This window comes from Fukomys damarensis, unplaced genomic scaffold (assembly GCF_012274545.1).
Source record: "Fukomys damarensis isolate Sample0158 unplaced genomic scaffold, DMR_v1.0_HiC HiC_scaffold_33, whole genome shotgun sequence".
NCBI classification, from domain to species: Eukaryota; Metazoa; Chordata; class Mammalia; order Rodentia; family Bathyergidae; genus Fukomys; species Fukomys damarensis.
Window position 1 is genome coordinate 1,138,364 of NW_022900945.1, and position 24,375 is coordinate 1,162,738.

At 53.1% G+C, this 24,375-nt stretch overlaps 1 long non-coding RNA gene across 1 annotated transcript in view; it reads right to left on the reverse strand.

Moving 5' to 3' along the window:
• The window catches only part of LOC104848852, a 63,477-nt gene extending 39,342 nt beyond the window's left edge, over positions 1-24,135 (reverse strand). Inside the window, exons 1-7 of the long non-coding RNA XR_004515022.1 lie at positions 21,106-24,135; positions 20,397-20,959; positions 19,762-20,305; positions 18,995-19,064; positions 15,517-15,666; positions 15,024-15,238; positions 9,677-10,628 (exon numbers count right to left, since the gene is read on the reverse strand). This is a non-coding gene — a long non-coding RNA (uncharacterized LOC104848852). The remainder of the gene's footprint in view (positions 1-9,676; positions 10,629-15,023; positions 15,239-15,516; positions 15,667-18,994; positions 19,065-19,761; positions 20,306-20,396; positions 20,960-21,105) is intronic.
• Between the last annotated feature and the right edge of the window lie 240 nt (positions 24,136-24,375).

The following is a 24,375-nucleotide window of genomic DNA, read 5'->3' on the forward strand; positions in this document are numbered from 1 at the left end:
AGGCCCACGCGCACAAGCACGGCGAAGAGAACGCAGTGTGAGCGCAGAGGTCGGAGCCTGTCTCTGGGACGGGAGGAGGAGGCGTGGCGCTGAGCTGAGTGTAGACAACAGGAGAGCAAGCGAGCGAGCGCAGCCTGACTCAGAGAAACGGACCGCAGTGGGGGTTGGAGGGCTGGCGAGCGGGAAACGGGTGTCGCGCAGAGGGATGACAGCGCAGGTCCACACCAGGACCCCCTCCTCTGTTGCGACCTTTGCTGGAGTTTGCACCTGCAGAGCAGACGCTCTGGCTGCACTCCACCCGCTCACCCTGTGTCCGCCTTCCTCCTCCAGTCGCTCCTGCCCGAGACCCAACATGAGAGCGGACGTGTGTTCCTCGCTCGTTGCCCCCCTTGCCTCCTGGGTGCCTGGGAACAGAGCCTGGTGCGGGAGTCGCACCGTTTGGATGCCCGGCACCCGGTCCCGCACTGCGCACTGCCCGAGGGGGCGCCGCTCACCCAGTGGTGCGCCCGGAGAAGCCAGGTGAGGGCCGGCAGCCACGGAGATGAAAGCTGGATCTCTCTACAGGAGGACCGGGCATGAAGCAGCCGCCTGGTAAATGCCCCGAGTGTGGCTGAATCTCGAACCGTGCGTTGCCTCGAACTGCCTGCAGCTGGTTTTCTCCAGGTCACCCCGGCGCAGTGGGGCATTTCACACACGGCCTTCCAGTCTGTGCCGGCATGGCGGCAGGAGCAGTCCAACCCGACACCTGTGGAGGTGGACGCCTTCTGGCTGTCCTGCGGCTTGGACCCGGCCTGCAGAGCCTGAGGACTGGGGCTGTCCCAGGGGCCTCGCGGTAGGTCTTAGCAGTGGCTGGCAGCACGGGGACGGGGCACGGGACACCCGGCTTCCCAGCACCCTGGAAGAGCGCGGGCTGGGGATACACTCCGCTGCCACACACAGGACGAGCTCAAGGAGGTCTGTGAAGTCAGTGTGAACGGAAGTAGAGAGACCAGCTGGTGTCAGGCAGAAAGGTGCTCCCGGCTGCTCCCCCTCTGACCTCAGCAGGCCTCGGCTCCGGCACTGCAAGCAGAGGCAGGCACAGAAGAGTATCCAACTGTCCTTGGGGTGAGCTTTATGACAAGGACACCACACCAGAAAACGACGGCCCAAAGAAACAAAAACTGAGAGTTTTGCACGGGGTTTGATGAACAAGGGGCCGTGGAGGGCTGGGCGGGACCCTGACATGTGAGACGCTCACAGCCAACAGCGGGCCGGCCTGTCCATCCCCTCTGCGACCTTACGTCAGACACACGGGGCCGCCCCTCCTCGGGAACAGGGGTTCCTCTCCTTCCCGGGTTCCGGGAGGGAGCCTCACCTGCAGGGCAGGGCGCCGGGCTGCCGCAAGACCTCCCTGCTTCTGCTGCTGTCTTTTCAGTGTGCCAAGCAGCAGACTCGGGGTACAAAGTCCTGAGCTCCCCACTTGGGAAGTGGTCAAATGTTTCAAAACCAAAGGCAAAGTAAAGATATTTTAGACAGCAGATTCTACCTAAAGAAAACACGGAAGATGTTTCCAAGCAGAAGCGAAGGACCTCACACAGAAGCATGGAGATGTAACAAGGAAAGAAGAGCAGTAGAAAAAATAAATTTTGGAGAAAATTAAGTGTCAACTATGAAATAATAACAGAAATATCATGTGGTGAATAAGATATGGAGAATGAAAGTACATGACCACAAAATATAAACATCAGGAAGAAGAAATGGAGCAAAAATAGTCTAAGGTCTTAACATTTCTTACATCAGACTATGTGAATATATAACACATTATTGTATCATCATGTAACATTACAATCATTATATTGGCTTTTGAAAGCCAAGTATGCATGCAGTGATCTCCAGGAAATATGCTAAAGGAATAGTAAAAAGCAGAATAAAACAATAAAAACAAAACCCAAAAAGGGAAAAGGGCAGGAAGAGCAACACAGTGGAACAAATGCTGCCTGTCACACGCGTTCCCCATTCCAACAGCAGGCCAGTCCCGGGCCGGCCAGGGAGTGCGAGATCGGAGCCCTCAACCCAACACACTACAATCTGTTTTCTTCTGGAACAGTTAACAAAGCACAATGGCAGCTTTCAGCCCAAATAAATCAGTAATTTCACAAATTTCAAAATACAAAGACTCAATCGATTAAACAAAATTCCAATTAATAGACAAAGATTGGGTAAAACAAAATACCGAACGGTGCTTACAAGAGATACAATATAGGTATAAACACAGGAAAGGTTCAAAATAAAAGATACAGTGCAAATCTTGCAGGAATCCCTGGCCACGGTTCCCATCACTGGAACAGAGAACCTGGCTCCCTGCCTTGGAGGAGAAAGGCACTGGGCTCATGGCTGCGGGTGCCGGCTCTGGCTTGGCTGGTCCCACTGTTCCAGGTCTGCGGCGAGCAGCATAGGGTAGGGAGGGTGGGCCAAAACCCTCACCTCGGGGCCAAGAAGCAAGGTGAGAGGGCTGAGGTCCTCCTGTCCCCCTTCCCGGTGCCCACCCAAAAGGCCCCAGCTACTCAGCAGTGGTGCTGGGGATCAAGCCTTTGGCAAGAGGGACACTTGAGAGCCAAAGCCCAGCCAGGCAGAGCAACACCACCACAGTCAGCAGAGACGTCCATGGGAGTCAGTGCAGGAGCTGCCCCTGCAGAGGGCTGGGGACTTCCATGGGGACAGAGGCCACTCTGCCAGCAGGGTACCGTGTCCCTAACATGCTTCCTGTATAGACAAAGCACAGCTTGACCAAGAAGAAAAGATAAATGCACATCTTGGGAGAAATTTTAATAGTATTGAGACTGATTTTGTATACCATAAAAGTCACCTTTTTAATGTACAGTTCTGGGGGTCTTAGTTTACCCAGAGAGTCGTGCAGCCACTATCCCTACCTAATTTCAGAACGTTTCATCACATTCCCCCCAAATCAAACACATATGACTTCCCATGCTCCCCCCATCAAGTGCCAGACAAGCTCTGATCTGCCTCTGTCCCTGTGGATTTACTGGGTGCCGGGATTTCACATGAACAGAATCCAACAGTACACAGTCTTGGTGTTTGGCTTCTTTCACTTGTGTAACACCTTCGCTTAACTTAATGCTCAGCCGCAGCATGCTGTGCACGCCTGGGTCAGTACTTCGTTCCTGTTTACATGGGCAAACACAATTCCACTGTAAGGATACCACACACTTGCTCATCTGTCAGTGGGTGAACACACAGGCGAGTTCCAACCTGGGCACAGTGGAGAATGTTTCACGACCCTCTGTGTACCGGCTTCTATGTGGACGAATGCTTCTGAGTTCTTGGCACCTAGGAGTAGCATCTCTGGCTCCAGTGGTCACTCTAACTTTTGAGGAGTTGCTAAACTGTTTTCTAAATAGGTTGCATGATTCTGCATTCCAGCCTCAATGCACAAGACCGCTAGCTGCCACTCTTGCCAGCAGTCTGGCCAGCTTTTAGCTTAGCGTCGTGATGATGTCCGCTGCAGATTAACTCACATCTCCCGAAGAGTAACGACCTCTGCATGTCCTTGTTGGCATTTGTGGGTATTCTGTGCAAAAAGGTCTGTTCATATCCTTTCCCATTTTTGACAGCTTTTCTGAGACACAATTCACATACCAAATAATTTACTCATTTAAAGTTGGAGTTTATGGGTTTTGTCATATTTATTACTTTCCAAAATTATATAACAAAATTTGTCATTTTGATCAATTTTATACATACAGTTCAGTGGTATCAACTGCATTCACAGGGTCGTACAACCACTGCTAGTCATGCCCAGCATTTTCATTACACCCTACGGCTATTAAGCAGTAAATCAGACCCCTCTGCCCACCCAGCTCTGCTGTCCTGAAGTCTACACTCCTTGTCCATGAATTTGCCTGCTCTAGTGTTATAGTCAGAGGGTGCGAGGGGACAGATTTAATAGAGGACACTTAATTTATAGGATTACTGTATAATATTCACCCAAAAAGTCAAATGCAGAAGAGTGCAAGAGATCTTTCCATGCTCTAGAGACCCAAAGAATTCAGCCAAGGGCCTGGATCCCATGGCAATGTCCCGCACGAGTCCAGCCAGAGGCCTAGAGCCCACCACAAGGTCTCTTACAAGTCTGTATTGAGGATCTGCTCCAGAAAGGCCCAAGGAGGGCCAGTGGTGGAAGCCAGAAAGTCTGGGCCACCAGGCTGAGAGATCTGCACTGGAGCCAGGAAGCGGTGCTCCAGGCAATGTCCAGGGTGCCCCGATGAGAACAGAGCGAGGACCCCAGCTCTGGTGAGAACAGCAGAGTCCCACCAGGAAATCACAGGTGGCAAGCTTCGCGAGGAAAACCAAGAGCATCCAACTTCCCCTCCAGTTCTCTTTATGTGGTTAGCAACAATCCCCAGGTGGGCCTTCCACGCTCGGAGCCACGTGGACTCAGCCCAGCTGGGTGCTCTGAGCTGACTGTCAGTCCACCACGCCTAGATACTCGATACAGGTAGGGTCATTCCCCGGTGAGTAGCGGTGCTGGCTATTTCGATATCTTCCTTGGAGGAATTGCTAATCAAATCTGTGCCCATTTTAAAGTTGGATCATCTTTTTGTTGCTGAGTTTTATGAGTTTTTATACATTTGGATACAAGTTCTTTATTAGAGATTGAGTTTAAATTTTACTATTGTGTTTGTATACTTTGGAGAACAGAAAAATTTTTTAAAATAATTCTATCTTAAAATGCAGAGCTGAATATGGTGGCACATGCCTGTAGACTCAGCATTTTGGAGGCTGAGGCAGGAGGAGCACTGTGAGTTCAAGGGCTGCCTGGGCTACAGAGTGAGTTCAAGCCCAGCGTGAACTACACAGTGAGACACTCTCTCGAGAAATGTATTTAATTTATCTGTTTTCTGTTATTACACTTTTATTTATATACCTATGAATGCAAAGTCACAAGACTTTACTTTCTTCTCCTGCTTTCTTTAGCCCCTCATTTAGGTTTAGAAAGCACTTTGGATTCATTTTTGCATATGCTGTGATAAGAGGGGTCTAACTTTGTTCTTTTGCTGTGGATGCCTGGTTGTGCGAGCACTATTTGTTGAAAAGATTATCTTTCCTCATTGAACTGTGTTGACCCTATAGTTGAAAATCAATGGGCCATGAATGTAAGGATTTATCTCTGGACTTTCCTTTCCATTCCTGTGGCCTACAGGCCTGTCCTTTTGCCAATACCCCGCTGTCTAACCACCACTGCTTCATAGTAAGTGTGAGTCTGCCAACTTTGCACATCTTTCTGACTAGTTGAGTTTTTCACATTTCCATGAAAATTTCAAAATTAGCTTGTTAGTTTCTGGGGGGAAACGGGCATCTGATAATTTGATTTGTAGTGTGTTAAATGTGTAGATCACTTGATATTAAGTTTTCCAACTCAGGAACATGGAATGCCTTTGTTTATGTAGCTCATCTTCATTTCTTTCACTTTTATCTTATAGTTTTCAGTATACATCTCACAGTTCTTTTGTTAAATGTATTCCATTGTGGGGAATTGTGGTAACTTACAGAATAGGCCAAAACTACAAGTACAAAGTCTATAAAAGACATGAATGATACAATTGCAAAATTAAAACAATAGATACACAGGGAGCTCTCTAACCAAAGATTACAGAGCATGCACCGTTTCCAGGGCAACTGGCCAGGTGTAGTTGTCTTGTGAAACACAGTGAGGCAAATGCTCCAGCTTTGTTCCTCAAAGTTGCTTTAGCTTATCTTGGTTATTTACGGTTTTCTGAGGGTGTGAAAATCACTTTGCTAAGTTCCAAGCAACAACACGAGTGAGCGGACCAGGTTCTGGGTGGCCCTCGTGCCCGCCCTGAGGCCGGCTGGCATCCACACAGTCCTGACGCCAACTCCGCCCCCTGAGGACCAGCTCTGCTCCGGAGAGCTCAGACTACTCCCCACAGCACTTCGCGGCACACTGGGGCTGAACTTCTTTCCTTATATTTATGCATAAATCTTACAGGCAAGCAGTTCCTAGAAATATGATGGTTCAATTTGCTTCTGGTATATAAAAAAGCTACTGATATTTATATACTGACTTTGTGTATTGACTTCGCAGAGAACTCCGAAATTAATTTCTCAACTATGTTTAATGTAGTTCTTTGAGACTTTCTGTGTACACAGTCATCTGGCACGTGAATAATGACAGATCCACGCTCTGCATTCCTGACCGAGGGAGGAGAGGTGAGCGTGGGCACAGAGACGCTGGGGGCAGGACAAGACCCCACAGACATTCAGAAGCACCAGACCAGCCGGAACATGGGCACAGCTCACCTGAAGACAGCTTCCTGTTCTTCCTGTTGCCAGGAAGTCAACGATCCCGAGGCATGAATTCTGCCTGCATGGACTCAGGGCTGTGCACCCAGGAGAGCACCGCACTCTGTCCTCTCGAGGCCAGCAAGGACAGGGCCTCCTCGGAGGACATGGCCAATGTTTCCCCGATGCCTATGTAAAGCCTGACTTCAGTATCCCCCCTGGCGATCTGCAAACTGGGTAGGGGCGGAAGAGAGGGGGCCACGTTGTGTGCAGGGTCCTGGGGGACTTCTGGGGGAGGCGAGCTCGTCCCTGGCACTGTACCTCACATCGGGAGCAGAATGCTGCCCCCACGTCCTCACCCTCACTCCCCACACACTGCCACCCTCCCTGCCGGAGGAGAGTTACAGTTCGGCAGAACATGCAAAACTGTTTATTTTCCTAGGACTTTGAAAAACAGCAATTAAAACCATTCCCAACACCTTGAAAATTAATTAATTCCTTTCCAGTTAGGGTGCTAGCCTGGTGGAGACAATAACCTCATCCTGTTAATATACATGGGAATATCAACTCATTATTTCTCCATATCTACCTGCTGTATCTATCTTTATTTGGACTGTTACAAAGTAGTCACTGAATTGTGTGCACCAGTAAATGCATTAACTCAGTGCAATTTCACGGAGATTTATGTAGCTGCAATGCTGAATATATTAAGTTCCCATAAAAGCTTGGCGTTTGGGTTTGTTCTTTCCAAAGACCTTCTGGGGTACATTTTCAACACGGAGAGCAATTGGCAGGAAGCAAAATCAATGGACTTAAATTATTAAAATTCTGAGCAGTAGTTACAGATTGGGTCAAATATCGTGAAACTCAGTCCACCAATTTACTTTCAATATTAATCTGAGCCTTGAGCCTTGTGCCTTGCCACGAAGACCGTGACAACCAAAAGCACGAAACATCTACTACGGCCGACACAGAGGGGAGCAACTGAGGTGCAGAGCCCAGCCCCCAGGAGATTTACGAGTGAGGACGGCTCTCTCAGGTGAGCAAAGCCTGCACTGCAGATGCCCGAGGCCACCATGAAAACATAAATGGTATCAGGTTATTGATTTTTTTCTTCCTGGAGCCCACAAATTAGAAAAGTCACTACGGAAAATCACTAGTCCATCCACAAATTTTAATTAAAGCATAAATAAATCATTTGAGTTGTGGCACTTGCATGTAAACAAAAGGAGAGATGGCGTCCTGACAAGTGCTTGTCAACACGGGTGACTAATGACTCTCAGAGAACGCCCGATCTGAGGCGACCCAACTGAAAGCAGATCCTGAGCTAACACATATCACGTGCACGCCATGGAAAGCAAGAAGCGCTGAGACCACAGGCCGGGCTTCGGGGAGAGAGGGTATGGGGCAACTTTGTTAAGTGGAGCAATACTGTCTTTTTATTGAAGAAAGTGAAGCCCTGTGAGACTTTACAGCTGTTGCCCTTCACCACCTGCACAATGGAGAGATGGATCCCACACTCCGAAAACCCTAACCACACCCAGGAGACAGGAGCAGATCCTGTTCCCAAGTGAATGCAGGGAGGACCGAGAGGCACAGACCTCGGGAGAGGAAGCTGAGGGCGGACACTCTGAGCAGCCCACACTCACTACGTCCACGAGAGGAAACTGAGGCCGAGAGAAAAGGATTCCCGGGGATTCCTGTTCCAGCCCGGGAGAGCCCTCTGCCCACTATGGGAACCGGGGGCTGCCAAACGGTCGGTGCCAGGTGCCGCTGCTGCTGCCGGAGAGACAGGGACTGGCGTCCTGGCCAGTGCAGCGAGGCACATGGGCGTCACCTGGCGAGCTCCGCGGCCAGGCCAGGACCCAAGGAGGCGGAGCCTTCGGCTGCAAACCACATTTGCCAAGTGTAGAAGCAGACATCGAGTCTGTGCTTCCTTTCCCTCGCTTCTCCTTCTCTCCTCCCTTCCTTTCCCCTTTCCTTGGTACTTTATTCTTCCTCTTCTTCCCCGCTTTCCTCCCTCCTTTCCTTCCGCCCATCGGCAAACGCTCTTCGCGTTCTCACTCTACACCGTGCCTGCTGCAAGTCATTTTAGGACACAAAAGCACAAGTCTCTGCCCTCAGGAAGGATTCGCAAGCTAAAATTCTTGGGCACGCAGTACGAATTTTAATAGCAATGCCCTGAGCCTGGGGACCCTGGAGGGCAAACTTGGCCCCAGAGGGAGAGATGGTAGATAGGAGGGCCTCACAGGATGGCAACATTTGGGCCGGCTCCCATCACACACACTGTGCTTGGAGAGGAAAAGATTGGAAACATCTGGAACTGAATCTCTTGTGTGCAGAACCTGTTCTGTACCACTTACTAGGAGCGGGACACCCTTACTTAGAACAAAAATCAGCCAAACAATAGCAAGTGCATGGAGAACCAGCCTGGAGCCAGGCCACCGGGCTGCGCGTCCCAGCACCACCGCCTCCTCACTCGGAAGAGAGGCAGGTCCAACACCGGCTCCCTGAGGCCATTCTCTCAAGAAGCAAACAAAGTCACCACCCAGCAAGGTCTTAACTCAGTGCCCAGCGTGTGAAGAGCACTGTACATCACGCGTGTTAAGCTGCCGTGATCGCTGTCTTCCCGGTGCCAGACGTTCCCTGGACACTGATTACACCCCAGTTACCAGTGGCGACAGACAGAAGTCCCGTCCCACCCCAGAAGACTTGCCTCCTTCTCGTGTGGACGGTGCACACCCCAGGGGTCTGCTCTCTCCGCTCCTCAGACCGCCCCCCTCCTTTGTTCTCTGTGGGAAAGGCAGTACCGCCCATCCGCCAGCTGTCCCCCAGAGCTGTGGTCACCCCTCTGGTCTCCCTCACCCACAATCTCACAGAGCCTTTCATGTCCCGCTAAGTGACCCAAGCCCCTGCCACCACCTCCCGACACTGACTCGGGGTGTCCCGTTTGGCCATCAGGCACCCAGCCCCAGAGGGACCCCAAGCGGGATCCAGCTGCAGTGCCCCAAGTGGAGCCCTGCAGCCTGTGGGGTACACAGCCCAACCCGAGACCCAGCGAGCCCAGCACCCACACAGCGAGCAGAACGGAGTGCCGCTTGGAACCGCTCCCTCCTCCGTGTCCACTTCCCTCCAGACGGCGGCTGTGGTCCCCAGCCTGCCCTGGCCTCCCTGTCCCTCCCACTGTCCACTCGAACAAGGCCAGTGCCCCTCCTGGGCCCTTGCCCTGGCGGTGGGAGGGACAGTCGCAGCCCAGACACAGTAGGAGCCCTGTAGACAGTGTGGGGCGTATGCGGGCATCACGGACTGGGGCACATGTGCAGTGCACCCCGGTTTTAGACATGACCAGGGAGAAAGTACCGCCGGTCGAACTTACCTGTGAGTCCTGATCCCTTTGCTCTGTGGACGTGATGGCGGGACAGACGGCTTCCCGGGCTCAGGGTGCCTCGGCCACTGTCCTCCTCACGGCTTCACCGAAGTGCAGTCTGCACAGCTCAGGCCTGGGGAGAGCCGGCTCCCTCGGCAGCGCGTCTGCAGGTACCAGATAGGTCCATAATCATCCTGGCCTGGTTCCGTGAGTGCCCAGAACATCTAGGCCTAGGTCCGTCCTCAGCACCACAAACAGCAAGAGGGTCCATTGCTGCAGCTTTGCCCAGCTCAGGGTCCGGGCTGGCACAGCCTGCCCAGCATGACCTGTGGGCTCACTGGGCAGCCACACCTGTGTCCTCTGAAGACCCGGCCTCACCGGCTGCACCCCACCCTGCTGCGTGGCTCTGGAGGAGGGTGGCACCGGGCTCAGTCTAAGGACGGGGCTGCGGTCACAGGAGGAGGAAGGGCACAGTGCAGGGCCACAGTCTCAGCACACAGGCTGCATGGTCACCACAGTGGCTTCAAGGTAAACCAAAACCAAAGCCAAACAAGGGAGCCCAGCCCCACTGGATGAAGACGGTCGCAGTCTATGCACAGCAAGGGTGACGGGCGTGGGTGCCTGGTCACGGCTGTCACTGCAGAGAACCAGCCAGACCTGGTGGAGCCCGAGGTGACCCCGATGTCTGTAAGTCGTGGGTCTCATTCTCCATGCAGCCATGGTTTTCATAGCAACTGGAACACGCTGGACGCCAGCCTGACCAGGCATCGGATTTGCACCAGCGAATCCCAGCTCCGGGAAGAGGCCAGTGAGTAGCAGGCACTCTGACATGTGTGGCCGGGCGTGCGTGGCTCTTCCATGCCCCCCTCTGCCCAGATGGAGACGTCCTCTGTGCTCCCTCAGGGCGCCTCCTCCTGTGCTGCTCTCTCTCTGGCTGCCCGTCCATCTGGTCTGCAGGTAGCTGGGAAATGAAAGCAGCCATGCACGTGTGAGTTAGAGCCATCCTCAAGCCTAGGTGACCACAACCTCGCCCCGGATCCCAGCTGTCTCCTGAGCTCCACGCTGTGTTGGGAGCCTGGAAGACAGCTGCTACCCAGTTCCGGCATCTTCTGCTCCCAGGTGTGGTGCGCGGCTGGGGCCCCTCAGGGACACCTCAGGGCAGCGCAAACTTCTGGGAGTTCTCGCAGCCCCTCTGCTGGCTGCTTCCATTGTCACCACACCTGCTTGCTGGACTGCAAGCCTCACCCCAGGACGACCAGTGCCTTCTGAGCTCAAGCAGCCCACAGAGAAGGCCCCTTGTGGCAGGAAAGCGCCCACCCCTGCCCTGGCACCCACTGTCCAGGATCAGCGGGACTGACCCTTGGTCAAGGAGAAGTCCCAGAGCAACCTCGATCCCAGGGTGGAGAGGCGGCAGGAGGCTGGGACAAGGCGCTGGGGTAGAAAACCAAGACCAGCGCTTAGAATGACCACGTAAGTCTTACGTGTGATGAAGCCGAATCACGACAGGAACCACTCTCGTTCTGGGGACCCTGGAGCTCTCCTGCGCCACTGCTGCTATTCCCTACCCAGCTGTGCTGCAGGACTCCCTCCAGCCTGTGAGGCCGCGCCCACCCAGTCCTCCACCGTCCACACTGCCCTCGGGCGTGGGCAACCAGCGGGTGGAGGTCAACGCCACAGAGGCTGGGGTCCCCTTGACAGTGCTCTGTGGCTCCTCCACGTGGGGCGACCTGGGTCCACTGCAGGGGGCCCTCCCTGGCCCTGTGCCATGGTCAGTGCTGAGCAACAGTGACCCCTGCACCGCTCAAGGCACAGTGGAGACGGATGCTGCCCTCGAACAGCCCACAGGCTCCCACTTGGCCGCCTCTCTGATCCTCAGTCTCCACTTCTGTGAAACAGGAATTAACTAGGCACGGCCTCCGCGGGGCTCCTGGGATGCTGGCGCTGCCCACCGCTGTCGGGGAGCACAGGCCGGACAGCCCCGGACCCCAAGTGCGCTTCTCATCATGCTAACCCTCATGAGAGGTGCTAGTGCCACCTGCACCTCCAGAAGTGACAGAGTTAAGGCCCAGAGAAGCCCGCTGATGCCGCAGGCAGCCCCACCGGTGAGGTGGAGCTGGCTGGGTCCCGGGAACCCTCACTGCACACCGAGGCTTCAGCCCCGTGCTCACCTGTGACACGGCACGGACTGCAGAGCTCAGCTTCCCCGAGCGACGCCCTCCCTGGCACAGGGGAGCTGTGTGGGCCTTGTAGCGTGGGTTTAACAAAGACTGCGAGTGCTGAGCCCTGGACTCTGCTTCGAGTCTGTTGAGCGATTTGCCTGGACTGAGCCACCAAGTCCACAGGCTCTGAGGCGTGCACCTCCAGGGTCCCCGGGACCTGCCTTGGGTTCTCTCTGGTCTGACCCCTGAGGGTTCCCCTGGGCTGGCATGAGCCCCCTCTCATGAGAGACATCACCTCAGTAGCTGGATTTCTTTGTCTTTTGCCAGTGGATGAGCGGGTGGCTCGGCTCCTCTCACAGTGAGAGTGGGTCCCCCAGGCCCAGCCTGGGTTCCTTCTCGTACCCTGCAGAGCCGGGAGGATCAGCTGGCACTTTTAACCTTGGTCTGCTTGGTCCAGGCCACTCATTGCTCCGTCGGTGAGAACCTTTGGTGCCAATGGTGTCTGTCTGTGTCGCTAGCTCTGCATGCAGTATGGAGGACACTTCCAGTTGCCCCCTTCCTGCCCTCGCCACCCCAAGTAGCCCAGCCCAGCACCTGGGCATAGCCCTCCTGACCTGGAACTGACCACAGCCCCAAGGTCCTGGCTGTCTCTCTTCTGGTTCTCTCTGCCCAGCGTCTTGTAAAGGGGCACCACCAGCTTCCTCTGAATCGCTCTCCACTGAGACGTGGACCGTTTTCAGCGGTGGCTGAGGCATGGAGTCCCTGCCCATTCCAAGCAACACTGGCCCCTGGCAGTGCAGTGGGCTCTTCATCCTGAGATGGTCTATCATGGGCTCAACCACCGTGCCACTGAGGGGCATGTGAACCAACCAGGGCCAGCCCAGGTGGGGACAGGAGGCACCGTGTCCTCTGGCCAGCAGAGTCCCGTCTCAGGAGGCAGAGGCGGTGTGGTGGAGACTCGCTCTCTAGGGCCACGCAGCGGGGCTCTTCAACCAGCACAGGGCAGGCACAGCGGGCAAGGCAAGGAGGACCCAGAGCCCCCAGACCTGTGCAGGCGTCCATGCCTGAGGGTGCGACGGGCCTGGACTCACGCTCTGATCCAGAATTACCAGGGTTTCTCGGGGGAATCTTTCTCCACGTGCTGCATGCCCTTAGGACAATTTTCAGAAACTTAAACGATTGCCATTCATATTCGTCACCAATTAAGTTGTTTTCAGGGTAGAGGCTACCCAGATGCTCCTGCTGCCATTCGCCATGTGGCACGTCTTGAACCCACATCCTCAGGTAGGCTCAGGACAGGCCTTATCCACTCACTTCCTGTCTCACTGGGGAAGAGGAAGGTGCTGCCCACTGACCAATGGCCCTGACTCCCAGCCTGGTTACTGACTCGCTTCTCCAGCCGGACCGTGACACCTCTTGGAAGGTGCACAGCGTGGCACACTTACCTCCTCCCTCTCTCCAGGGGAGGCCTTGGGATCTCCCTACTTCACAAGCACCATGTTTTCAAAATGTGACATTTCCAAAGCATCCATCTCCTCTTGGATCGTCTGTGAGTGGTCTCTTACCAGTCACTGTGCCCCAGTTTTGGATGCCTAGTGCTTCAGATCTTTTAGTGGAACTACATTCATGATCGCATTAAGTCTGTGGCTGACATATTTTTTAATTTTTAAATTCCATGAGTCTGTGTTTACGGTGCGAGGATCGTGTTCATTGTGAGGAGTGGGAGGAGACAGCTTCTTTTTCCTTCCCCTCCCCTCCCCTTCCCCTCCATCCCCAGAGACCTTCCCTTTTGCAAAAGATCTCTCTCTCTCTTTCCTGTTCTCTATCTTTTATTTTGCTCTTTAAATTATCTATGCTTTGGGTTTCTCATATAAAAGAAACCATGAGGTATTGAAGCTCGTGCCTCTGATTTGCTTCACTTACCATTATGGCTCAAGGTGCACCCGTCTTCTGACTGATGACTCGAGTTTATCCTTACGGTAGTGCTCTGCTGTATATGAAGATGACATCTTCTTTGTCCACTCGTCCACTGATGGACACACAGGCTGCTTCTGAGATTTAGCTATGACGAGTTGCGCTGTTATGAACACGGTTGTGCACGGATCACTGTAGTATGATATCGTTAACCCTTCTGGGAAGACACCTAGAAGGGCAATAGCTGGGTCAAGTGGAATTTCTAATTTTTAAGGACTCTCCACACTGATTTCCTATGGGTGACTAGTTCACATTCTCACCGTCGCTTTTCAAGGGCTTCTTTTCCCCACGGCCTCACCAGCATTTGTTTTGATTTCTTGATGATTCCCATTCTTTCTGGAGTAAGATGGAATCTCAGTGTTGTTTTAATTTACATTTCTCTAATGGCCAGAGATGGTGAGCATTTTTTTCAAGTATTTATTGACTACCTATTTATTTCAGCTGCCCATTTTTGATTGGCTCTTTTATTTCAGGGTCTAGTTTTTTAGTTCTTTATGTACTATATTCTAGATACTAGTCCTCCACCACTTTCCCATTCTGTTGTCTCTTCACCCTGTTGGTGGTTTCCTCTGCTGAGCTGATGCTTTTCAATGGCTGCGACCCCTTTTTGACTCTTGGTGTGTTTCTTGAGCAGTTGGGTGACGCATTCTCGGCCTGTTCTGCCTATGAAAAAGTCGAGGCTCGGAAAGGCTGAGGGTCTGCTCCACCCATGCCGTACTGCTGCAATGGGACACCATGCTGGGTAATTTGTAAAGAAAATACCATGGACCTTGACTTACAGACTTAAATGGGTCCCCAGGGCTGGTTGGAACGCAGGTTGATTGTAAGTCAGTACAGCTGGGATCTGGATGTTTCCCTGGGTACACCCGATAACAAGAAGTAGGCGAATCTTCCATTAACCTAATCAACACACGTTGTTCGTCTGCTGGGCCAGTGGTAACTTGAGGGCCCACGGTACACTTCCCACACTCACTTCTCCTGGGCAGGGCGTCCAGGGTCAGGACTGTGGCCCCGTGAGGCCTCTGGTGGGTTGCCCACAGTGGAAACAGGAAGGACAGGAGGGCGAGGGGCTGAGCTTGTGTCCTTGCACTGGGACCCATCCCCAGGGCAGAGCCTCCTCACCAGTAACCGCGAAGGTCCCACCTCTGAAAACCACGACCTCGGGGACTCAACCTCCGTCAACAGAGACACTTTGGGGACAGACAGGAGCACAGGGTGCCTACCTGAAGCCCAGGGGCGAGTGCTGGGTGGTGCTGGGCTCACACACCTGGTCCCACCACCGCTGCTGCCTCCTCCTGGGAGCAGAGCTCTGCAAATTCGGAGAAATCACTGTCGACACCTTGGGTCATCCACTGCCATGAGCTCTGGAAGCCGCTTGGCCCAAGGCGAACGCCTGTCTGGCCTCATCTTGCTTGCTGCCCTTCAGCGTGAGAAATGACTGATGAGGAAACACAGAAGCGAAGCGGAGTGACCGTGCTGCTCCGCCCAAAGGCCCCAAGTGACCCCAATTAAGACCAAATTGCGCCCCACTTATAAACACGTAGCCCGCAGCATGGCAAACGGAACTCAACCGCAGCCAACCTGGTCCTTGTTAGCTGTGTAGTGACGGGAACTCTTGCACCATAACCCGCTTAGTTTGGACCAGAACTGTGCTAAACTCAGGCTTTTCTACCCCCAGGAAAGCAAACAACAAAGCCAAGGGAGTGACGCCCACACCTGAGTCTCCGTCTCTCTTCACACCAGTTTGTGATCATCTCCCACACTGCAGCCTTGAGGAGCTTCGGCTCTTCAGCTGGATTTCAGCGGGTCAGCTGGATTTACTGGTGCGTTTCTTTAAATAAAACTAGCCTCAGCTTCCCAAGCAGACTGCAGAATCAATAAAGCAACAAGGGTAAAATTGGAAAGAATTTGAGTAGAAACCTCTGAGGAAAATATGGTTTTCATGCCAGGAAGAAAAGTTGACAGTTCATTAAATTGCATTAGACGATAAACTTATTGGGTGTCAGGTGACCTCTCCCACGAGCCCTGTGAAACACCTGGTGGGGCGTCAGTGACTCTCTGGAAGGCCTCGCAGGGTGCAGGCCGCTCACCTAACAGGATGTCTTTAAGCACTCACCATAACTGCACCCTGAATGGCCTCCACGCCTGGGCTGGGTGTGAGCGACTGTGGCAGTCTGCCCCTAGATCGATCCGCTCTGTGATGAGCCCCCAGTTACCACACGACATAGTCATCCTGTCCCTGCCCCATCTCTCGGGTTCCAGGGTGCAGTTGGAATGTCTTCTGGCTCTGGTTTCTGCTGTCTAGAGCAACTGATTTCAGTGCGCCCTGGCTGGGTCAGTACCATCAGCCCTTTCTTCCATACAGGTTCAGAGCCCGTGGAGAAACAACACACAGAAAGCAGTGACGGTGAAGCAGATCGTCACCCTCAGTGCTGAAGGAAGCCAGGCTGCAGGATGCACACACCAGAGGCACAGAGCCTCCTGCTGCCAGTGTCAGGTGACTTGGCCTCCCAGTCTAGGGCAGCCCTGAGCCCCCCAATCCCCTAGGGGCCACCAAAGAGGGGTGAGATGGCAAGGGTAACTCTCAGGAGGACAAGTGAGGACCTATAGTGCTGACCACACACTGAATTCTGCCCAAATGTACCAGCCAGCTGTTTTGCCAGCTGTCCTGGGAGGATGTGAACAAAGGACAGAAGGCCAGCAAGTGACCCTTTGGAGCTCAACCCACAGAGCCAGGGGCAGCACTGTGGCAGAGAAGCGGTGGCCCTCCTATCTGCAGTGCTCCACAATGGCCCCAATGCCACCATGAATCTGTCTTTGGCTCTTCATGGCCCCGACAGCCTAGGCCGTAGTTTCCCCTACCCCGACCAACCCAAACTCTCTCTCTTTCCCTTACTGTTTTTGATTTGTTTTGTTTTGTTTTCCCATAACCCAGAAAACCACAACCAAATTAGGGGAGGAGAAAGCTGGAATTCTCATTCAAGGAGGGGAAGTTTGTTTTTGTTTTGAAGGTTTTAGACAGTTTATTGAATGATGTAGACTCTAGAGTTCAAACATGAAAAATATTTCTTCTAGTGACTTCCCCTAAAATGCTGTAGTAAATCTCACTTAAAAAGATATTTTTGGTAAAACTTTACAGTCATTTTCAGATATAAAGATATCTAGTACAGTACAGTTGCCCTAGTTTAAAGCCAACTTCATTGTCTCTGTCCCCACACAGGAGATTTATGGTTCACCATGGGACAGAGAGTGATTTTTCTTTTCTTTTTTTCTTTTTCTTTTCCTTTTTTGCTTTTCTTTCTCCTCACCTGGTTTTCCCTTCCTTCTGTGTTTCTGAGCCTTAGAAACAGGTAAGAAAGGGGAAGCAGAATTCTATTTAAGAGGAGTTCTTTGGTCCTTCCTTCCACAGCAGTCAATGGTTGTGTGCAGCAGCAGATCTGACTCTTTCGTGGCACAGAGTGAACTCACAGGACTCATGGGGCAGCATACTGCTGTGGACCTACACTCTGGCATGATTCCCTCTACCCTGAGTTGCCCTGCCCACAGCCTCTTTCAAGGTGGAATACTGTAAAACAGTCTGACTGACATGATCGCCTTAGCCTAACTCAGCGAAGCACTGCCTTACTCTCCACTAACAGAACTGAGCAAGGTGGGTGCTCTAGTCTGGCTGGGCACTTAGGAATCCAGGCTTCCTCATCTACATCTGCATTTCAACCTACCATGGGGGGCTAGGGAAAGTCAGAGTTAGCAAATTTGCCTTCAAAGGAATGGCGTGGAAGTTCCCACTGTCACTCCACTGATTTCCTACTGGCTGATGTTGGACATGTGACTAAACCTAGCTGCAAGGGAGGCTAGGGAAAGGGACCATTTGGCTGGGTGGCTATGACTAGCTGAACCAGGGGAGGTCTTTTCATTATTAGGAGGGAAACAGGAATGGGCTGCCAGGGCAGAAATAAGTGGCCTCTGGCTGGGCCGTGATGGAGCTCATCCTCACACAGTCTCCAAACCACTCTGACCTCAGGCCCTACCACCAACTGTGGGCCACAGTTGGAGATTTCCTTATTTCCTCTCAACTTGCCAATGACCCTCCTTGAAATGACTTCCTGCTCCCATTTTACTCTGCACATGTATGTTTTCAGATGCCACCAGCATGACTGTAAACAAGTTTGCGTGTTCTTGCTTCTCGTGATATGTGCAGTTTGGATCCCATGTAGCTGTGGGCTCCATGGACACCACACAGCAGGAACAGCAGGTCCAGCCGCGTGAAGTGGGAAGGCTGGAAAAGGCTGCCTGGACGACGGAGATGCCTGGGAAGAGAGAATGAGGAGGCACTGGTCCCTGAAAGGATTGTAACAGCAAAAACCAGAGGACAAGAAGCTAGTGCTTCCGTGGAACAGCAGATGGACAGTGTCACTCGAGATGAGGTGGGAGTGGGGGACTTTGTAAAGGTAGATAAGCAAATGGCAGGGCTTTGTGGAGGCAGATTCATCCCGCAGTCAGATGGACGCCGTGGAGAACGTCAGCAGGGAAGGGAGCAACCTGCAGAAGGCAGCCCTGGCCCTGGCAGCCCGAGGCTGGCAAGGCAGGCACTGCCCAGACAGCTGGGATGCGACTGGAGAAACCAAGGGAAAATTACAAGATGCTAATGATCTGCCTTCAAAATCCACACATTCTCTCCGTGACAATGACAATTTTCTCCTGTTTATTTATAGTCCATCTGATTTCCAAGAGGATTTGGGCAGCTTCACAAATCCAGTAAGTACTGCAGTATATGTGAGTCCTCGTTTGAAAAGTTGCACATCTCAGAAATAGTATGTTTCTTCTGTTTTCTGTAACTCGGGCATCATTTTTATCCAAGCACAGTCACACCCAGCTTCCATTGTTCCTGAGGCCCCACCTTCACGTGAACACAAAACCTGCTGGATCTTCCACATCGAGGTCCTGAGGAGCCGGGCACAAGACCCACGCAGCCCGTGCTGCTCCTGGGCCCACCCAGGCCGGCTCCCTGCTCGGCCAAGAAGGCCGTTTCTCTGGAGCTCTGCTTGCCTTCGCCTTCTTCAAATCTGCGGATCTGCAGAGATTCTCAGACTCTTGTCTGCCTGGGAGAATTCCTCTTCTTGCCAGGCCTCCCTCAGATGCCCTTTTTCTCCACCCAGGACCCAAGCTCACCTTTCTGAAAGCTTTGGACACTTACAAATTAATCCAGAAAAGGAGGATCCATCGCTGCACAACGCCTGAGCAGGTGGACACAGTTCGCAAGCTACCTACATGGAAGAAGGAGAAGACTCGTGAATCAATACATCGAACATGGTTCCATCTTGGCAACATGTGGCTTTTTTCAAATGGGAAGAACTTGGGGTGAATGCAGAGCAGCACAGTGTGAGCAAGGAGGCTGTGAAAACTGCAGATGCTTCCCCAAAACAGGACCACGGCTTCATCTACGAGCGAGCTCATGACCAAAGCCAAATGGACACACGAAGTCATATTTCAGCTGCTCCTGACACCTGCAAAGCGAGCACCGCGGTTCACAGGTCGATGGTCTTGCTGCCCTGGGAGGTAAGAAGATTTCTCCCCAGACCCTTGAAAAGCGAATGCTGCGGGATGCTGCCTCACAGTAATGAGCTCTGCCAGACTGTTTTTTATAATAGCATAAGTAAACTCCAGATACAGAAACAAATTGAACAGGCCCTGTCCCCGTGCAACTGGTCCAGTCAGGGACACTGATGAGCAGTAACTGCCACATGCTGGCCAAGTGCCGGCCACCACGGCCGCATGGAATGAAGTTCAAGTCTCCCACAACAACTAAGGGGCCAGCGGGAAGGAGGACGGAGGAGCCCCGCACCCGAGACCGTGGAGTGCCGTGAAAGGGGAAAATGCTCGGCTTGTAACAAGAGAAAAATACAGCCTCATATTTGGAACAGAGGAACCGCGCTGAGAGAGAACAGGTGTGTCGGCTGTCACCTTCTTAGGGCTGCACAGAATGCCAGGATGAGGTGCTCACAACCAGCAGGCGCGGACCCCAGGGCTGGGGGCAGAGTCGCACTTCCTGTTCCCCAGGGCCCTGCCTCACAGCCCAGTCGCTCCCAGGGGCCCTCCAAATGGGAGCCAGGCTCAGCACAGGACTTCTGGGGAGACCAAAATACCCAGGCCACAGCAGTCGCTCTTCCTAGAAAATCAAGCGGTGGGTGATCTTCATATTTTGCCTTCAGCTTTTCTCCATTTTTAATTTTTATGAGGAAAAGTTATTAATATTTAGTGACTGACTTGGGCTGTAACAGAAGAGCCACATAAAAGTAGCTTTTAGTTTTTGCCATGCATGAAGTGTTCCAGAACGAGATGATACGAGGTCTGGGATTTGCTTCAAAGCCATGTAGGGCGGAGGGAGTGAAAGGAGACAGGGCACCAGTGAGGCAGACGCCGGGGTCGCTCACTGTTCCAGCTGGGTGGCCCCCGGGTGCCTGGGGATCCGCGGTGCTGTGCTCTGCTTTACTACTCCTCAGATTCTCTGTGATGAGAGGCAAACAGAAAGGAGAGTGAATTCTGTCCGAACTTCGCTGCTCTTGCTTGCTGATTGTAAAGTGAATAATAACACTCACCTCAGGAAACACCAGAGAGGGCGAGAGGACGAAGACCCGGAAGGCGGCAGGATCCTGCTCTCCTGCCCTCGAGCCCCATCCAGGAGTGTGTGTGTCCCCTTCTAAGACTTAGAAAACTTTCCAAGAAATTTTAGAATTGATTACTAAAACATCTTTTGTAGGAAAAAAGTCAGTGACTACAAGGAACTGGCTGAGTTCACTAAAAACACAGAATACCACTTAAAATTCATTACTGTTTTTAATTAAGTGACTTGACTTAGATATAGGGAATTCTATGAAAATGCCCGGTGTCAGCAAACTCTCACATGGATCTTCTTGCGCCAGCCTTGTGGCCCAATTTTAGAGATGTGTGTGGCACTGGATAACAGGACACAGACAGCACCACAGCCGAGAAGGGCCACGACTCAGAGAGCAAGCTAAGATGATAGGTACCCACATCGGCACTTAAGAAACCAGTTCGACAGTGAGAATGTGAGGTTTACCTGCCGTGATGTGCAGCACCGCATGAATGGACTCAAGCAGACAGGACAGGAGGGTTGGTGACAGGTGGGCAGCAGCAGGGACTGAGCAATGGAGGAGAAAACCCAGGTACTGGAGTGAACCAGTTTGCTCTGGTCAGGGCGAGGCTAAAACCATCAGGCCAGCAGCCCTGGTAAAGGTCTCTGTACTGTCCCGTTTACACCACACCACCGCAGGGCTAGGTTCCAACCTGGGTCAGTCAGAAGAGGTTTTCTTGGGCTGCCCTGTCCTTCCTCGCGGCCAGGACTGTCACAGACTGGGCCGCCCAGGCTGGGCATGTGGGTCTGAGCCTGCACGGGGGCTGCTGGTGTCAGAGGCATGGACATCAAGGCCTGAGGGAAGAGGAGCTGGCAGTGTGGCTCGTGGCTAAAAGCAGCAGAGCCTGGGGGACACACAGAGGACCCATGGGGTGTGGGTGGAGAATGGTAGGGTCCACAGCGGGCGCCAGGCAGTGGAGAGCATTCCCCATAGGCAGCAGGAAGCTACAAAAACGGGCTCAGAAGCACAGGAAAACAACCAGGCAAGGGGAAGACAACACTCTGGAGTTTCTCCTGGAATTCTCCTAGGAGGCTGTGTCATTTTGTGCAGATTACTCACTGCCCCCTCAAAACTTTTCCACACCTGGACATGGTGTAAAACAATCCTGGTAAGTTAGGCCCAGGGACACACACACACCTGGCTGCTCGGAAGATGGAGGCAGGAGGGTCAAGAGTTTGAGGTCAGCCAGGGCAACACAGCAGACCTTGTCTCACAATGCATCAGGAAGTCACTGAGTAAACGGGGAAATCGCTCAGCAATGGTGTTTCTCGGTGGAGAGGCCAGGTGGCCTTGAGTTAGACATTTACATGCTCATTTGCCTTAAGAAGTTGGGGGTCACCCACAACCCACCCCAGGACGGCTGCCTCTGTGCTGGGTAACAATTTCCACACGACCTTTTGAGGAAGGCGGAGCCTGTGGAGCACCGTTTAATGACGGAGGAGATACACGCAGTTTGTTCCACTGATGAAGCCCAGGACTCAGACAGGCTGACCTGGAGCTGAGGAAAATGTGTCCAGTAACGGTGCTGAGGCTTCCGTGCTGTGGGAACGCTGCTTCCTGGGGCAATGTATGCTGGATGACTGGCAAGGTTTCAGGTAGGGGAGCCGGAAAATGCACTTCTGCGTGAGACCTCTCGTCCTTCTGGATGGGAAACCACCTTGATCTCAGCAGGATCTCAGCCAAAGATGGATTATAACTCATCTCCATGGAAGCCAAGCAGCTTCTGCTCCTGCTGGAAAAGTGCCAGAGAGCACGTGCCTGGTGTCTGGTATGTTTGGGGACCGGATGGGCACCTCGAGGTTCGGAGCCGGCACGAGAGGCCTGCACTAGAAACTCTCTCGAACGAGTCGGATTAGCGTTGGTTCCAGCCAAATCCCAGCCTGGTCAACTGCCCCGTGGCACACTGCACGTGGATTACTGTGCGTCCTCGCCATCCGTTCTCCCAGTCAGCAGGCACCGTCCGGCTGTAGCCTCCGTGTGGCAGTCACTGCTGTAGGCGCTGAGCACATAGCACTGGAGGAGAGGCGCAGCCCTGGGCCCTGGAGTTCACATCCTAACAGCGAAGGGTGCAGAACAAATGGGAAGAGCAGGAGCACGGTGCATCTGTACCGCACGGAGACGGCGACTGAGGGTAGAGTGAATGCGGGACATGAGAGGCACGAAGCCAAGGCCCTGGACGGCGGTGGGGAAGCCTGTGGATGGACAGCATGGCTGAGCAGCCTCCAGTTAGGGCCGTGTGGCCGTCACAGTGCAGCACCCTTCCTGTCTTTCTGCCCAGGGCTAACTCGGGATTAGAGCGGCAGGGCCGGGCTGTGCCGTCGGGGTGTGGGGGAGTGATGGACTCCGCTTGGCCAAAGTCGGGAGCGGGCAAGCGACTGTGCTCTTCCGCCGTCGCCGTGGTGATGCCGGACAGCAGCTTTCGCCATGATGTCAAGGAGAGCAGAACTGGACCTGTGCGGGACTCGGTCCAAACTCCTGACGCTCCGGACCTGCTTGCTGCTGCGGCATGACCTGGCCCGTCCTGAGTGACAGGCGACAGTGACAACGAGTAAAGGCCTGGAAGCAGAGTGCAGACCCTGGGAGGATTCGCCAGCCCAGAGGTACTGTCTTTCACGTTCGATGGGTCTTGGGTGCTGTTGTAAGGACTTCGACCATTTCTCTAAATATGATGCTAAGTTCTTCAGCAAATAGTGATACAATCTGACTTAAATTTCTAAAAACACTAGAGCTGGTCTTGCCAGGGTGGCCCAGGAGGAGAGCAGCAGACGCGGCGGCCGTGCAAGGAGGTGGGCCACGTGCAGTTGGCACGAGTGCGCCCGCCCCTCAGCCACGCTGGAAGCCAGGCGTGCGCTCAGCATGAGTGAGGAGAAGGCATGAAATAGCTGGCGAGGACAGCGGGGCAGTGAATGAATTGTGAACATGCAGTAGGGTCGCCAGGCAGCCCTACGGAGAGGCCATGAGCAGTCGGGAGGGTGGACAGACGGACGTATCCACTGACAGCGGCTTCGCCACCTGGTAAGATGGGGAAAGAACAGGCCCACGTGATTAAGGGCCGAGCAAGGGTGGGTGGGGTTGCAATTAGCTATAGAAGTGAGGCTCAGGAGGGAGGAGATAGGCAGAGTCAGTTACGGAGAAAATATGTGAGGGCTGAGAGGTTGTAGAAACAGCAGCTGTGATGCCCGTCCCTCGCACCCGAGCAGGGACTGGACCTTAACCCATGCCCATGCTCACAGCAACCCTGGAAGATGTGCACCATGACTCCAGACTTCTGTCTTGCTCATCCGCTGACCTTATCTGTGGTGATCACAAGGGAAGCCCTGAGAGACTTTCCAAACTCAGTCAGTTATATTTCAATAGTCAGTGGATGTACTCAATTTGATAGCAAGTGTTTTGTGGCTTTGGGAACTCGGAGTAGCTGGGGGCACACTTACTGACCTTAAGCACCAGAGAAACATAAATCCTATTCAAGAGACTTTCAGACAGGAGTTACAGGGACAGGGGTTATACTAACACTCTCTGAAGATTGACTTGCAACTATAAACAAAGTTCAGCATATCCAGAGTCAAACATGAGGAAACAGTTAGCATCCTGCTCTTAGGGCTGGGTTTCCCATTACTGAGACACTGTACCAACACCCATGACTTCAAGGAGGAGAGATTTACTTTGGCTCATGGTTTTAGTCCATGGTTGGTGGGCTCCAAGGCAGAAACTGGACACCAGAGGGGAGGAGAAGCTGCTCACCTCATGGCAGCCAGGAAGCCAGGAGAGAAGGAGGAGCTAGGAGGGAGTCTGCCCCCAGGTCAGCCCCTGAGATCTGCCCCTCGGACCAGGCCCTACCTCCTACAGCACCACAGCTCTGAATGCATGCACTGATGTGCATGGCACCCTTGTGGCTCAACACTTCCAAAAGCCCACCTCTGAG